Source organism: Artemia franciscana, chromosome 5 (assembly GCF_032884065.1).
Source record: "Artemia franciscana chromosome 5, ASM3288406v1, whole genome shotgun sequence".
Classification (NCBI taxonomy): Eukaryota; Metazoa; Arthropoda; class Branchiopoda; order Anostraca; family Artemiidae; genus Artemia; species Artemia franciscana.
The window spans coordinates 48,011,194-48,024,949 of record NC_088867.1 but is presented as its reverse complement, the minus strand read 5'-3'; the positions used below and the strand labels follow the sequence as shown (position 1 = coordinate 48,024,949).

Sequence of the window (13,756 nt, the reverse complement as noted above, 5' to 3'; positions counted from 1 at the left end):
AATCAATGTGCATGTTGCACGAAGCCAAAAATCATCACCCAGCAAGATGTATGAGCAGGAAAAGTCATCTCGCAAAGTTTCATGAATGAAGTCAGTTTCACGGGGAGAAAAAATCAACGTTTAATGAGTTTCACGAATAAAAATCAGCACACGAAAAGCTCCACGAACAAAAATCAGCACGCAACAAGTTCCATGAACCAAATCAGTTTCACGAAAAGAAAATCAATATACAAGTTTATCGAAGAGAAAACCGACGTGCAACAAGTTTTGCGAACAAAAAGCAGCATGAAAAAAGTTCCACGAACTAGAAACTAACAAGTAACAAGTTCCATGAACAAAATTGATTTCATGATAAAAAAAATCATTTAAGTTTCATAAAGAGAAAAATCAACATGCAACTAGTTTCACAAACAAAAATCAGCACACGACAAGTTCAATGAACAAAAATCAGCACTTAGCAAGTTCTACGAACAAAAAAAAATCAGGATGCAATAGATTCCATGAAAAAATTAAGTTTCACGAGTAGAAAAATCAATGTACAAGCTTTACAGAGAGAAAAACGAACATGCAAAAAGTTTCACGAACAAAAATGAGGATGAAGCAAGTTCCATGAGTAAGAAAAAATCAGCACGCGAGGGGTTCCATGAAGAAAATCAGTTTCACGAAAGAATAAATCAACATGCAACATGTATCAAGAAAAAAAAATCAGCACGCAACAAGTTCCATGAACAAAACAATTTCACGAGGAGAAAAACAATGGACAAGTTTCACTATAAGAAAAATTAACACGCAACAATTCTTACGAACAAAAATAAGCACGCAACAAGTTCCATGAATAGAATCAGCTTGACGAGGAGAAAAATTAACATGCGATAAGTTTTGCGAACAAAAAGCATCACGAAACAAGTTCCATGAACAAAACTTCAGCACGCAGCTATTTCCAAGTGTAAAGTTAGTTTCACGAGGAAAACACTTCGAGTACAAGTTTCACAAATATAAAAATCAACCTGCAACAGGTTTCACGAACAACAATCAGCACACGACAAGCTTCAAGAACAAAAATCAGAACGCAACTAGTTCCATGAACATTATCAGTTACATGTGGCGAAAAATCCATACATGAGTTTAATGATGAGAAAAAATCAATATGCAAGAAGCTTTAAGAATAAAAACAAATCAGCACGCAGTTCCATGAGCAAAAATCAGCACGCAACTAGTTCCATGAACAAAATCAATTGACGAGGAGTAAACCAATGGAGAAATTTTACTATAAGAAAAATCAACACGCAACAAGTTATATGAACAAAAATAAGTACGCGAGAAGTTCCATGAATAAAATCAGTTTCACGAGAAGAAAAATCAATGTACAAGTTTCATGAAGAGAAAAATCAACATGAGACAAGTTTTGTGAGCAAAGAGCAGTGTGAATAAAGTTCCACAAACAAAAATTCAGCATGCAGCAATTTCCTTGAGCAAATTTAGTTTCACGAGGAGAAAAAATTTATGTTCAAGTTTCACGAGGAGAAAAATGAACATGCAACTAGTTTCACGAACAAAATTCAGGAAGCAGAAACTCCCACGAACAAGAAAAATCAGCACGCTGAGTTCCATGTATAAAATCAGTTTCACAGGGAGAAAAAATCAATATGCAAGTTTCGAAAATTGAAACATCAACCTGCAACAATTTTCACGAAAAAAATCAAAACGCAACAAGTTTCACGAACAAATAATCAGCACACAACAATTCCTATAAACAAAATTGGTTTCATCAGGTGAACACTTAATGTACAAGTTTCACAAGAAGAAAAATAACCTTCCACTTGGAATAACTTCCATTAACAAAATCAACATGCAACAAGAGCCATGAACAAAATCAATTTCATGAGGAGAGAAATCATTGTACAGGCTTCACGAAGAAAAAAAATCATCATTCAACAAGTTTCACGAACAGAAATAAGAGCCCAACAACTTCTATGAAGAAAAAATCAGCATAAAGCAAGTTCCCTGAATAAAATCAGTTTCACTTGAGAAAAATAAATGCGCGAGTTCATGGGGAGAAAAATAAACTTCCATATGGAACAAGTAATGAATAGCCTCAATACACAACAAGTACCTAGAACAAAATCAGTTTCATGTGGAGAAAAATCAATATACTAGTTTTATGAAAAGAAAATCAACATGGAACAAGTTTCACGAACAAAAATCCGCAAACAGCAAGCTCCCTAAGCAAAAATCAGATTGCAACAGGTTTGATAAACAAAATCAGTTTTACGAGGGGAAAAAATCAATGTTTATTTCACGAAGAAAAAAATTATCCCACAGCAAGTTCTATAAGCAAGAAAAAGTCAGCACTCAAAGAGTTTCATGAACAATATCGGTTTCACGTGGAGAAAATCGATGTGCGAGTTTCAGGAGGAGAAAAAGTAAACTTCCACATGAAACAAGTTTCGTGAAAAAAATCAGCTTACAGCAAGTTCTCCGAGCAAAACTCAGCTTACAAAAGGTTTGATAAACAAAATCAGTTTCACAAGGAGAAAAATAAATGTGCAAGTTTCATGAAGAGAAAAATAAACATGCAACAAGCTTCACCAACAAAATTGTAGATTAAAATGGTAAATAAACTATGTAATACCAAAATGGTGACAACATCTTCACTGTGAACAACAAAGAAATCATTGTTCAATCATTAAAGCTGAGAGGAAGTCATCCGTTCCAGATAGAGTTTATTGGGAGACCCATATCACGCTATTAAATCACACATTATCAAACAGTTCGTGGTAACGAACTTCAAACAGTTCGTGGTAACGAACTGTAGTAAGGAGCGACCCGGCTCAATAGTAACCAAAACTCTAAAAAATTGAATTTTGATATCAATAGCTACATCAAAAGAATCGCATTTTAATGCTGATTTTAAATATATAAGTTTCATCAAGTTTAGTCTTACCCATCAAAAGTTACGAGCCTGAGAAAATTTGCCCTATTTAGGAAAATAGGGGGAAACACCCCCTAAAAGTCGTAGGATCTTAGCGAAAATGACACCATAAGATTCAGCGTATCAGAGAACCCTACTGTAGAAGTTTCAAGCTCCTATCTACAAAAATGTGGAATTTTGTATTTGTTGCCAGAAGACAAATCACGGGTGCGTGTTTATTTGTTTGTTTTTTTTGTTTTTTTTTTTCCCAGGGGTCATCGTAAATACGTTCTGAGACCATACTGGCTATGCATGACATATGAGAACAAAGAAAGGGAACAAAAAATGAAAAGAGAAAAAACAAATAGGTGAAAAAACGAGGATTTTATCAGCCAGTAGCTAAATATTGAAAAACAAGCAAATATTTCGACAAGGACCTCCGCCAAGTCGTCCTCAGTGCTCAAAGAAAACAAAGAAAAAAAAAAAAAAAATGTCTCTTATCATGACACTGATCCTGACTGTCACAGTTGTTGACTTCAATTCTGCCGGTTTCTATTTCTTCTTCGAGCAGTTCTTTTAAACCTTTCATCGGGTGAAACCTATGATGGATCAGATGGTTCTTCATCTTTAGTTGGCAGGTCTTTCAGGTCAGAAGTATCATCTGGACAAAGAACAAAATTCACATTTTGAGCTACTGGTTACTCTAAGCTATAGATACTAGTTAGCATGGTATGGTTAGTCACTTGAAATGTTCCCATCTTTGACGGGCGGCTTCTCTAGAAGTCATGATTTTTAGGGCCTCTTCTTTCTCTTGATTTGCACATTATGAATGCAAACGACACTTTATTTGAATTGTCAAGACTTCCACTCTGCCATGCAAGGGAAATAACAAATCGCTAGAACAAATCATTCTGTTGTCAATTAAAAAAATATTTGCCCACGTCTCGAAAAAAGTCCAAGAAGGCAAATTACTTACATTGACCGTTACTATATGATCCAAAGGTGGGAGATCATAAAATGAAAAAAAGTACCAGGAGTAAAGCTTGTTGTCTACCATACAATAAATTGCAACCCCAAGAGGTTAGCTTACGTAATTTTGATAACAAAAAACCCCGCGTTTTAATGGCCGTTCAGTCAAACTTTGGGACAAACTATCAAACTATATCAGTAAAGACCAAGGTATTGAAGAGGGAGCAACCTTTAATATACGGATTAATTTCTGTCTACTTTGAATTTTAATGTTGCTCCATGTTTTTAGTTAAAAAAAAACTTGGTTTTCATGTATTTAATTTTATGATCATTCTTCAACTAATGCTGGTAAATCTGGCTCACCCCTCATGAAATATATCTTTCCCCTTCAAAGGAAACTCCTCCTTGGAAATTACGTTTAATCTAAGGCGCAAAACCCTTACTTCTATCAAATTCCCTCCACACAGTTCCATCCTTGCTTAAAGCCTCCTCCTCAAATTTCTTTCGGACGATTCAGCGTGAAAAATTCTCCTTAGCATACTTTTGTTTGAGAAGGACTTTAACTTATAATCAGTTTATCAATCACTCTAAAATCCCCCCCCCCCGTGAAAATATCTTCCCCGGAATCAAAATACGTGGAAAACAGCCCCTCAAGCATCTCCACATACAAAATTAATTTGTAAAAGAGAATGTAATTCAATTAAAAAGGATTTCAAATAGAAACAGCTGCAAACTTAAAAAGTATTAGGGGAAAAGCTGACTGGGTTCCTTGACCATTCAATTAAAAACTTTGAAATTCCTTAGATACATTTTGTATTCTAATGGATTACTTTATGTTTATTTTAGCTCATTGAATGCAAGTTTTGAATAGGGAACAATATTAAATTATTCAGTTTGCCAATTGTTTACATTTAAGATTCAAAAATAGGAAAGGGGAAATATTTTATTCTGGTTGTGTCTAAAATGGTAACTTTGAGAGTGTTTAGGAGAACATTGAAATAAATCAAAAGATACTATGTGGAGAAAAACTGTCAAAATGGCATGTAAACAGTATTTTAGAAATAGGTTATGGTTTTACTTGAAACTTTTGTGGCTGCTATTGCTGCTGTAACTGCAACTAGTAGCGAATGTTACTAGAACTAACTTGGAATATAACACTTTGGAATGTCAATTGCTTCATCCTGACTCACTATTTATATTCCAGGTGCCAAGTAAGGCTATTTTGCTTGTTTCCAAAAGTAGATGTTGAGTCTGGTGCTTCTTTTTATGAGTATATAGGCTTATATAATTATTATCAGTGATTCCGATTTGCTTGGGTCCGGCTTTCTGGAGGGGTAGCATCTTAGAAATAAAATGCTTAGAAACATACAGGTTTTTCGAAATTTTTGAATGGTATGAGATTTGAGATAGAGAGCACTCATGCATCAAGAGAAGTCACTGGTCATTCGCAGAAGAAAGAAATCAAAATTGAGACAGTTAGGATATTTTCAAAGTGAAGTTTTTTTAAATATTTCTGACTTATTTCTGAAAGACATTAATTTTATTTGTATGCTTCAAACCCAAATTGATTTATGATCCTAAAGAAAGTTCATCTCTTAGTTGGGCTATTTCAGATGTACATGAGTGAAAAAATTTTTGGCTGGAATTTGAAAAACCAAGATTCATGTTAGTTTTCAGCTCACTTGGGATTTGGGGTCTTGGCTATTTAGAAACACGTTGTTTTTTTCACCTTTAAAAAGACAGAGGAGTATAGCCTAGACTAATTCTATATGAATGTGGGCAAATTCAAACTGAATTATTGCTAATTCTGCCAAGACTACAATTTTTAGTTAATTTATGACAGTTCATAAATGCTTCTACCACAAATTTAAATTTAAGCACTGTTTGATCTAACCTAAACCAACCTTATTAAAAATAATTCTAGCACTAAGAAAACAGTATTATTTTTCAAAAATAAGCAAGAAAAGATGGTTCTGAGAAAACATAATAGGCTATTTTTCGTTGTTGAAAATAAGGGACAACTCATACTTTTAATCAAAAATTCATCATTTTTAAGAGCTCAAAAAGTGCTTAAATGTAAAATTGCAAAAGAAGTCATTGTTATATTTGTAAAGAACTTAATAAAAGGCATCAAGTAGTAGGCTATATTTACTTTATTAGTAAGTCAGTTATATGAACTGTCAAAATTTTACTCAGTTTTATTTCTATTAAACAAAGAGCACTCACAACCCCAGGGTCTGTCACATAATCCCCATTTAGGTTAAGCTGTAGATTAGCTTCACCATGCAATTTTTTTGGGTAAAATCCTAGTTTAGCTATGTTTTGCAATCTTGTAAAGCGTTTAAGTTAGGAAAAAAAAACTTCTTTCTCTAGAGGGTAATGACCTTTAAATATCTTTGCATTATAAAATTGAAATCTTGCAAAATAAATCTCCCATTTGTACAATCTACAACAAAACTATTTTGCTTCACAACTTTGGTTTATTGCAATTTATGAGGTTTTAAAGATCTACAAATACATATCATAATTTGGAAAAAAAACTGTACAATATGGCTTAAATTTCTATTCAAAATAACAGGAATACGTATTTACAGAACTAAAACCAGTGAAAAAGAGATTGATAACTAAAAATTAAGGTAAAGTTTTGTTTAGCTAAAAATTTCACTAGCCATAGACCTGTCAATTAGGCAAATTTCTAACCCTTAAAAATCAGAAGAGGTTTAATATAGAAGCTTAGCAATACCATATCAGAGTATGTTTTTTATCCTGAATTCATTACTGCAGGCTTTTTTTCTTAACTTAACCCCTTTCCAAAATCATAAAAGTAGCTAAACTAGAATTTCACCCTTATTTTTACTGAAGCTTAATTCATAGAATCTAGGGTTATCAAACATAGGAAAATATCCTTTAGTAAAGCCTGATTTATAGAGCTTAGAGGATAGGTTTCACTTGTTGTGAGATTTATTAATCCATTTATATTAGTCTCTATTGTATGTTTGTTTGCTATAGTTGTTAGCCAGTATTTAATTTCTGTTTGGTTTTGGTTTTGTTTATGCCTCAATAGCAAAATATATTTGTTCATCTTAAGCTTAAAATTCATATTCAATTGAAACTATATTTGTTTTAAGATTTATTTATGCATTTATAATTCTGTCTTTTGTATTTTTTGGCCCTGAATATTTATTTAATTTCTGTTTGTTTTGGGTTTTATTTATTCTTTAAAAGTAATTTCTGGATCTTTTGAGTTAGAGTTATTGTACATTTCTTCTGATCTAAAGTTTAATGTGCACTGTTCTTTGAAAAACTTCTTTTTGGAAAGTATTTTTATCAATTTTTTGGAATATGCTCATAAATAAGACCTCAATAATATGAATTTATTTCCAAAAAATTGAAGCTCTGAACAAATTTTTTCAAACTTGTGACCTATTTAGATCATTTTTGATAACCAGAATCTGCCAGAATGCTGATTTTCCTAAATACTTTTGACAAGCTCTTATTCTCACTGTATCTTGTAATTCTTACTGCCATTTATATTCTAACCATATTTTTCTTTGTGCTTGATTTTGAAATTTCGACTTATTGTCACAATTATTCTAACTGTCTATTTCTTGTTAGCCATTCAACTATCTTAAATATCTTAATTTAGGTGAACATACCACTTGATGTCCTTTTTATGTTCTTTCAAAATGGTTAATGGTTGTTTTACTGGTAAGCTACTTTTGGCTCTAGAAAAACACTAAAATATTTGTTTAAAACTTATTATTTGATTATAATTCTATTTTGTTGTAGTTATAGTATCAAGAGGCAGTGAATTGTAATGAGCAAATTAAAAAAAAAAAAAAAAAAAAAAAAAAACAGTTGATATCTCTTAAAAATTTTCATATTTTCTTTTTAGGTATTAGCATCACTCATGTTTATACCTCTTATTCCATAATTTTGGTATGTATTTTTAATTTATTCTTCATGATATGCTTGTAAATATGACCTCAATCAAATGAAATTATTTCCAAGATATTGAAGCTGTGAACAAATTTTCTCAAGATTTGACCTATTATAAATGTGACCTATTTAAATTATTTTCAGTGGCCAGAATATACCAGAATGCCAATTTTATCTCTTAAAAATTTTCTTATTTTCTTTAAGGTATTGGCATCACTCTTGTTTAAACTTCTTTGCCCATAAACTGAACTATCTGTTACAAAATCCAGAAATAGAAAATCTCATGGGAAATGTATAGTTTGGGCTGTATATTGAAATATTAGGGAGAAGGGATGGCAAAGCATAGTGTAACTGCTGTCAAAATGCATAGCTGCAATTATTTTGCTTGTTGTAAAGTAAGAATTGTTCTCTTAAAATGCTTCTGTCTTAATAACTCTAATTCTCAGGTCTTACCAAGTTGTTGGTCTAATGCAGGTAATTTAAGGATTTTCAAATGAATTCAGAACCTAAACTATCTTCATAGAAGATGTTTTCAAGCTTCTATTTGTACTTCTTCCACACCTCCCTTCCAAAGGCTTCAGAAACTGCATAAAGACAAGTTTGTTCTAGTTTTATCTCAAGAGGGAAAGTATTGCGGATTTTCTGTTATTTTTACTATATTAATTTGAAGTTCATTATATTTGAATGTCCAAAGAATAAAGAAATTGACCTTTTTGCCAGAAATCCTTATTGTTAAAAGTTTTATTAATTTTTCTTCATTTGCTGGTGAAAATTTGATATTTTTGCTTTTGCTTAAGAATATTATTTTTATGCAAGCTAATATTTTCAAATATATTCCCCTTGTAAAAAATTGTATGTTGTTTTAGTTAAATTTAATTTAGACTCAAAAGTAACCAAAACTCCATAAAAGTAATTGTAAGACAAAAACAGCTGTTTTTGTTTTTGCTGTTCTCTTTTGATGTCTCTTACTGGAATACAGCCATACTATTGAAAAAATACATTGAATAAAATAAATTGAAGTATTATTGAAAAAAAATACATATCTTCTCTGAATTTAAATTGAAACAGCAACTCAATAGACTACTTATGATAAAGGTCAGATTAAATTTAAAGATAGGTACTATATCTTAATATTTGAGAGATATAGAGGGCTGAAATTTTCGAAACGTTTTGTTTAAGATATGTGGGAATTGAAAGTTTTGGCAGTTGGACTTGAAAACTTCAAGTATAGGCTACAGCAGAAGCTCTGATGCTACTGCTTTATAAAACTTGTTCAAAATAATACTTTATTGAGTTTTAATTTCACTATGAAAAATTTATTTGAAGTCATTGACATTGATAGGTTTTTACTTATTTGATTTCTCTTCAACTGCAAGTTAGTATTTGGCCAAGTCTGCATCAGATAGCCAAATTGTCTCAAAACTGGTAATTTGTCATAAAACCTAATAAGAATCTAAAATGGACTGGTAGCTCTCAAGGTGTACCTATAGTTAAAGCAGGTAATGGGGAAACTGAAATGTGGAAGATTAGTAGCTTAAACAGCCATAGGTTACTACAATGTAGCAATACTTGTTTTCTTTTGGTTATTACATTATGGAAAAACTAATGTCACAGCTTCAGAATACATTTGACAGCCTGGCTGCCGACCAAGATGATTCTCCCAGGACATTTGGTTGTTCTTTTTGCATTTATAGTGACCAATGAGCATCAAGGCTGCTGTTGGGTATGCAATTGGTCTGCATTCACGCCAAAGCAAATATCAAAAAGTATCAATGAAAGTGAAGAACAAAGAATTGTGTTATGAGTAGACAAGCAACTTTGAGAATCAGAACAAATCAAGCAGAAAGTAAAGTGGAAATAAATAATGTGTTAAGGCAATAGTGCCATTGTTATTTTCAATACCAGCAAACTGGTGAAAACCCCACTACAAAACCAAAAAGCTGCTGTGAGCTATGCAAGTGTTTTCTTTTGGTTATTACATTATGGAAAAACTAATGTCACAGCTTCAGAATACATTTGACAGCCTGGCTGCCGACCAAGATGATTCTCCCAGGACATTTGGTTGTTCTTTTTGCATTTATAGTGACCAATGAGCATCAACGCTGCTGTTGGGTATGCAATTGGTCTGCATTCACGCCAAAGCAAATATCAAAAAGCATCAATGAAAGTGAAGAACAAAGAATTGTGTTATGAGAAGAAAAGCAACTGTGAGAATCAGAACAAATCAAGCAGAAAGTAAAGTGGAAATAAATAATGTGTTAAGGCAATAGTGCCATTGTTATTTTCAATACCAGCAAACTGGTGAAAACCCCACTACAAAACCAAAAAGCTGCTGTGAGCTATGCAAGTGTCAATCAAAAGTAATTCAGGCCATTTATGGTTGCATGTGTTCACTGTGGAGTCCTAATGTTTTCCCATAGAAAGAGTAGCCTACAAAGGTGATTCATTTGGAGCTTCCTGTGTACATGGTTGAATTGCATTGCCATGACCGCAACATCCAAATGAATTGATTTGACTTTCTATATTATGTTGCTTAGTCTCTAAAGAGTTCTATCAACAAATCAGAAACTCGAATAAGGAAGAAATTTTTTGCAACACACAAACAACTATGTCAGAGGTCACATTAAGATACATGATCTGGATGATTATAGAAATGACCACACTTGGTATAACCCACAGTTACAAAATATTTTGTTTTGCAGAAAAACAAATCAATTTTGCAAAATAATGATTTTTTCTATATTTTACAGACTATCCACACAAGCGGCAATACAATCCGTTTGTGCTCTATATCCCATTTAGAAGTTGAAAGCTTCTCTTTTCCCATTTATAAACAAAAATCACTTCTTGGAGTACCAAAGAGCTGTTACTGGTTTGAAAAATTGATTTTTGAGAGGGTGCAATGGTATATTGACTTCTCTGTTATAAGAATTAGCTGTTGTTTTTGTATAAAAACATATTTTTCCCAGTTTGTCGTAAAGTAGTTAAAATTTTACTTTTTTTATGGCACTTGGTATCTACATAGTGACATATAGCAATTGCAAATTCTCTCAGTCTGCTGGTCCTGGTTTTGCTAGTTTAGGCACTTCCAGGTAAGTTAGGACGATGAAATTGGGTAGGCGTATCAGGAAACAGACCAGATTAAATTAGAAATTGTCTTTTCCTCGATTTGACCATCTGAGGCGAGTGGGGGGGGATGGTTAAATCAGAAAAAATTGAAAAAATGAGGTACTTTTAAACTAGAAACGAGTGATCGGATCTTAATGAAATTTGATATTTAGAACGATATTTTATCTCAGAGCTCTTACTTTAAATCCCGACCGGATCTGGTGAAATTGGGGGAATTGGAGGGGGGACCTAAAATCTTGGAAAATGCTTAGAGTGGAGGGATTGGGATGAAACTTAGTGGGAAAAATAAGCATAAGTCCTAGATACATGATTGACATTACCAGAATGGGTCCGCTCCATTTGGGGGAGGGGGAGGGTTAATTCTGAAAAATTAGAAAAAAGGTATTTTTTACTTACGAAGGAGTGATTGGATCTTAGTGAAATTTCATATTTAGAAGGATTTCGTAACTTCGATCTCTTTTTTTAAATCCCGACTAGATCCAGAGTCATTGGGGGGGGGAGGGGAGCCAGAAATTTTGGAAAACACTTAAAGCAGAGAGATCAGGATAATACTTGGTGGAAAGAATAGAAACAAATCCAAGATACCTGACTGACATGATCGGATCCGCTCAAGATCCGGTGACATTGGGGGAGCTAAGGGGGGACCTAAAATCTTGGAAAACCCTTAGATTGGAGTGATTGGGATGAAACTTGATGGGACAAATAAGAAGAAGTCCTAGATACATGATTTACATAACTGGAATGGATCCGCTCTGTTTGGGGGAGTTGGGGGGAGGGTTAATTCAGAAAAATTAGAAAAAAATGAGGTATTTTTAACTTACAAAGGAGGGATTGGATCTTAATTCATATTTAGAAGTACCTCGTAAGTCAGATATCTTATTTTAAATTCCGACTGGATTAAGTGTCATTGGGGGGAGTAGGGGGAGGGACCGAAAATCTTGGAAAACATTTAAAGCGGAGAGATCAGGATGAAACTTGGTGGGAACAATTAAAACATGTCCAAGATATATGACTGACATAACCGGACCGGGTCCGCTCTCTTTGTTGGAGTTGGAGGGGGGGGGATAATTCGGAAAAACTAGAAAAAATGACGTATTTGTAACTTATGAACAGGTCATCAGACCTTAATGAAATTTCATATATGAAGATCTTGTGCTTTAGAGCTCTTATTTTAAATCCTGACCAGATCCGGTAACATTGGGGGGAGTTGGAGGGGGAAACCGAAATTCTTGGTAAATGTGGAAATTGAGGTATCTTTATCTTACGAATGGGTGATCGGATTTTAATGAAACTTGATATATATAGAAGGATCTTATGTCTCAGATAATCTATTTTCAGTTCGAATCGAATCCGGGGACATAGGGGCCTGTGAGGGGGAAACAGAAATCTTGGAAAACGCTTAGAGTGGAGAAATCGGGATGAAACTTGATGGGAAGAATAAACACAAGTTATAGATACATGATTGACATATTTGGAACGGATCTGTTCTCTTTGGAGGAGCGACTGGTGTTGATTTGGAAAACTTAGAAAAATTGAGGTATTTTTAACTTAAGAATGGGTGACCGGATCTTAATGAAATTGGATATTTAGAAGGAACTCATGTCTCAGAACTTTTATTTCAAATAAAAGTTCTATTGACACCGACCAGATCTGTTGACATTGGGGGGAGTTGGGGTGGACCAGAAATCTTGGGGAAACGCTTAGAGTGGAGAAATTGGGATGAAACTTGGTGGGTAGAAAGAGCAAATGTCATAGATACATAATCGACGTAACCGTACTGGATGCAATCTCTTTGGGGGCGTTTGGGGTGGGATTCATTGCTTTGGCGACTTCTGTGCTTCTGGACGTGCTATGACGATGAAACTGGTAGGCTTGTCAGGGAGCTGCATAAATTGACTAGATAAAGTCGTTTTTCCCGATTAGACCATCTGGGGCGCTGAAGGGAGAGGAAAAATTAAAAAAATGAGGTATTTATAACTTACAAGTGGGCAATCGGATCTTAATTAATTCTGATATTTACAAGGACCTCGTTACTCAGAGCTCTTACTTAAATCCCGACCGGCATTAAGCCTCTGATTTTCCTTTCAACTCAATCTATTTATTCTTAGAATTCTGCTAGTGCTCATACCATATGAGCTCTTGGCTCTTCCAGCCTTGTCACAAGTGCCATGAGCTCTTAGCTCTTGTTTTCCAAACAATCATAGTTAATCCAAACAATCATAGGCCTATTACAATTTTTTCATCTGTTTCTAACATTTCGAAATCTTAAAGGGTAGCTTTACTTCATTTCCTGTAAAAAAACTTTTTTTCTCCCAATCAGTTTGGTTTCTTGAGGGGTAAGTTAACAGAGCAAGCAGCAGGTGCTTTACCTCATTTCTTCTCAGAGCCTCTGAATGATAATTATCTCTGATTTTTTTTTAAAGTAGAAAAGCTTTTAATATAATAGACCTTACAATTCATCTTAATAAGTTGGAAAATATTGAAATTCGTCAAATAGGTCTCGACTTAGTTAGATCGTATTTATCTGAAAGAAGTTTTAAAGTTCAGCTAAAATTGCTCTTTGAAAAGTGAGTTTTTTTTTTAAGAAGGTTAAGGTCAATGAGCTGTGTCATTTCAGACTATTAATATTGTTATTTCCTCTATAAAATAAAGTGGATGTATTTAGGTATTTATATTGATTCAGCTTTGCCATTCAAAACAAATATTATTGAATGGGTGGCAACAGTGTACAGGAATCTTGGTTGTTGGTATTAAAGTTTATTATTTCTATACCAGATTATTTTGACTGTGTATTTTATATTAGTTGAA

The 13,756-nt window shown here is 33.5% G+C and overlaps 1 protein-coding gene across 8 annotated transcripts in view; it reads left to right on the top strand.

The window, feature by feature from the left end:
• LOC136027518 (zinc finger protein 239-like) overlaps positions 1-13,756 on the top strand; it is a 39,356-nt gene that overhangs the window by 9,832 nt on the left and 15,768 nt on the right. For 2 of the 8 annotated variants that reach the window (XM_065704851.1, XM_065704853.1), the window contains exons 1-2: positions 4,801-5,372; positions 7,776-7,819. The exons of 1 other annotated variant lie outside the window; for it this stretch is intronic. The gene's annotated coding sequence lies outside the window, so the exon portion shown is untranslated. 5 more of the 8 variants (XM_065704849.1, XM_065704850.1, XM_065704852.1 and 2 more) reach the window with 4 other exon arrangements.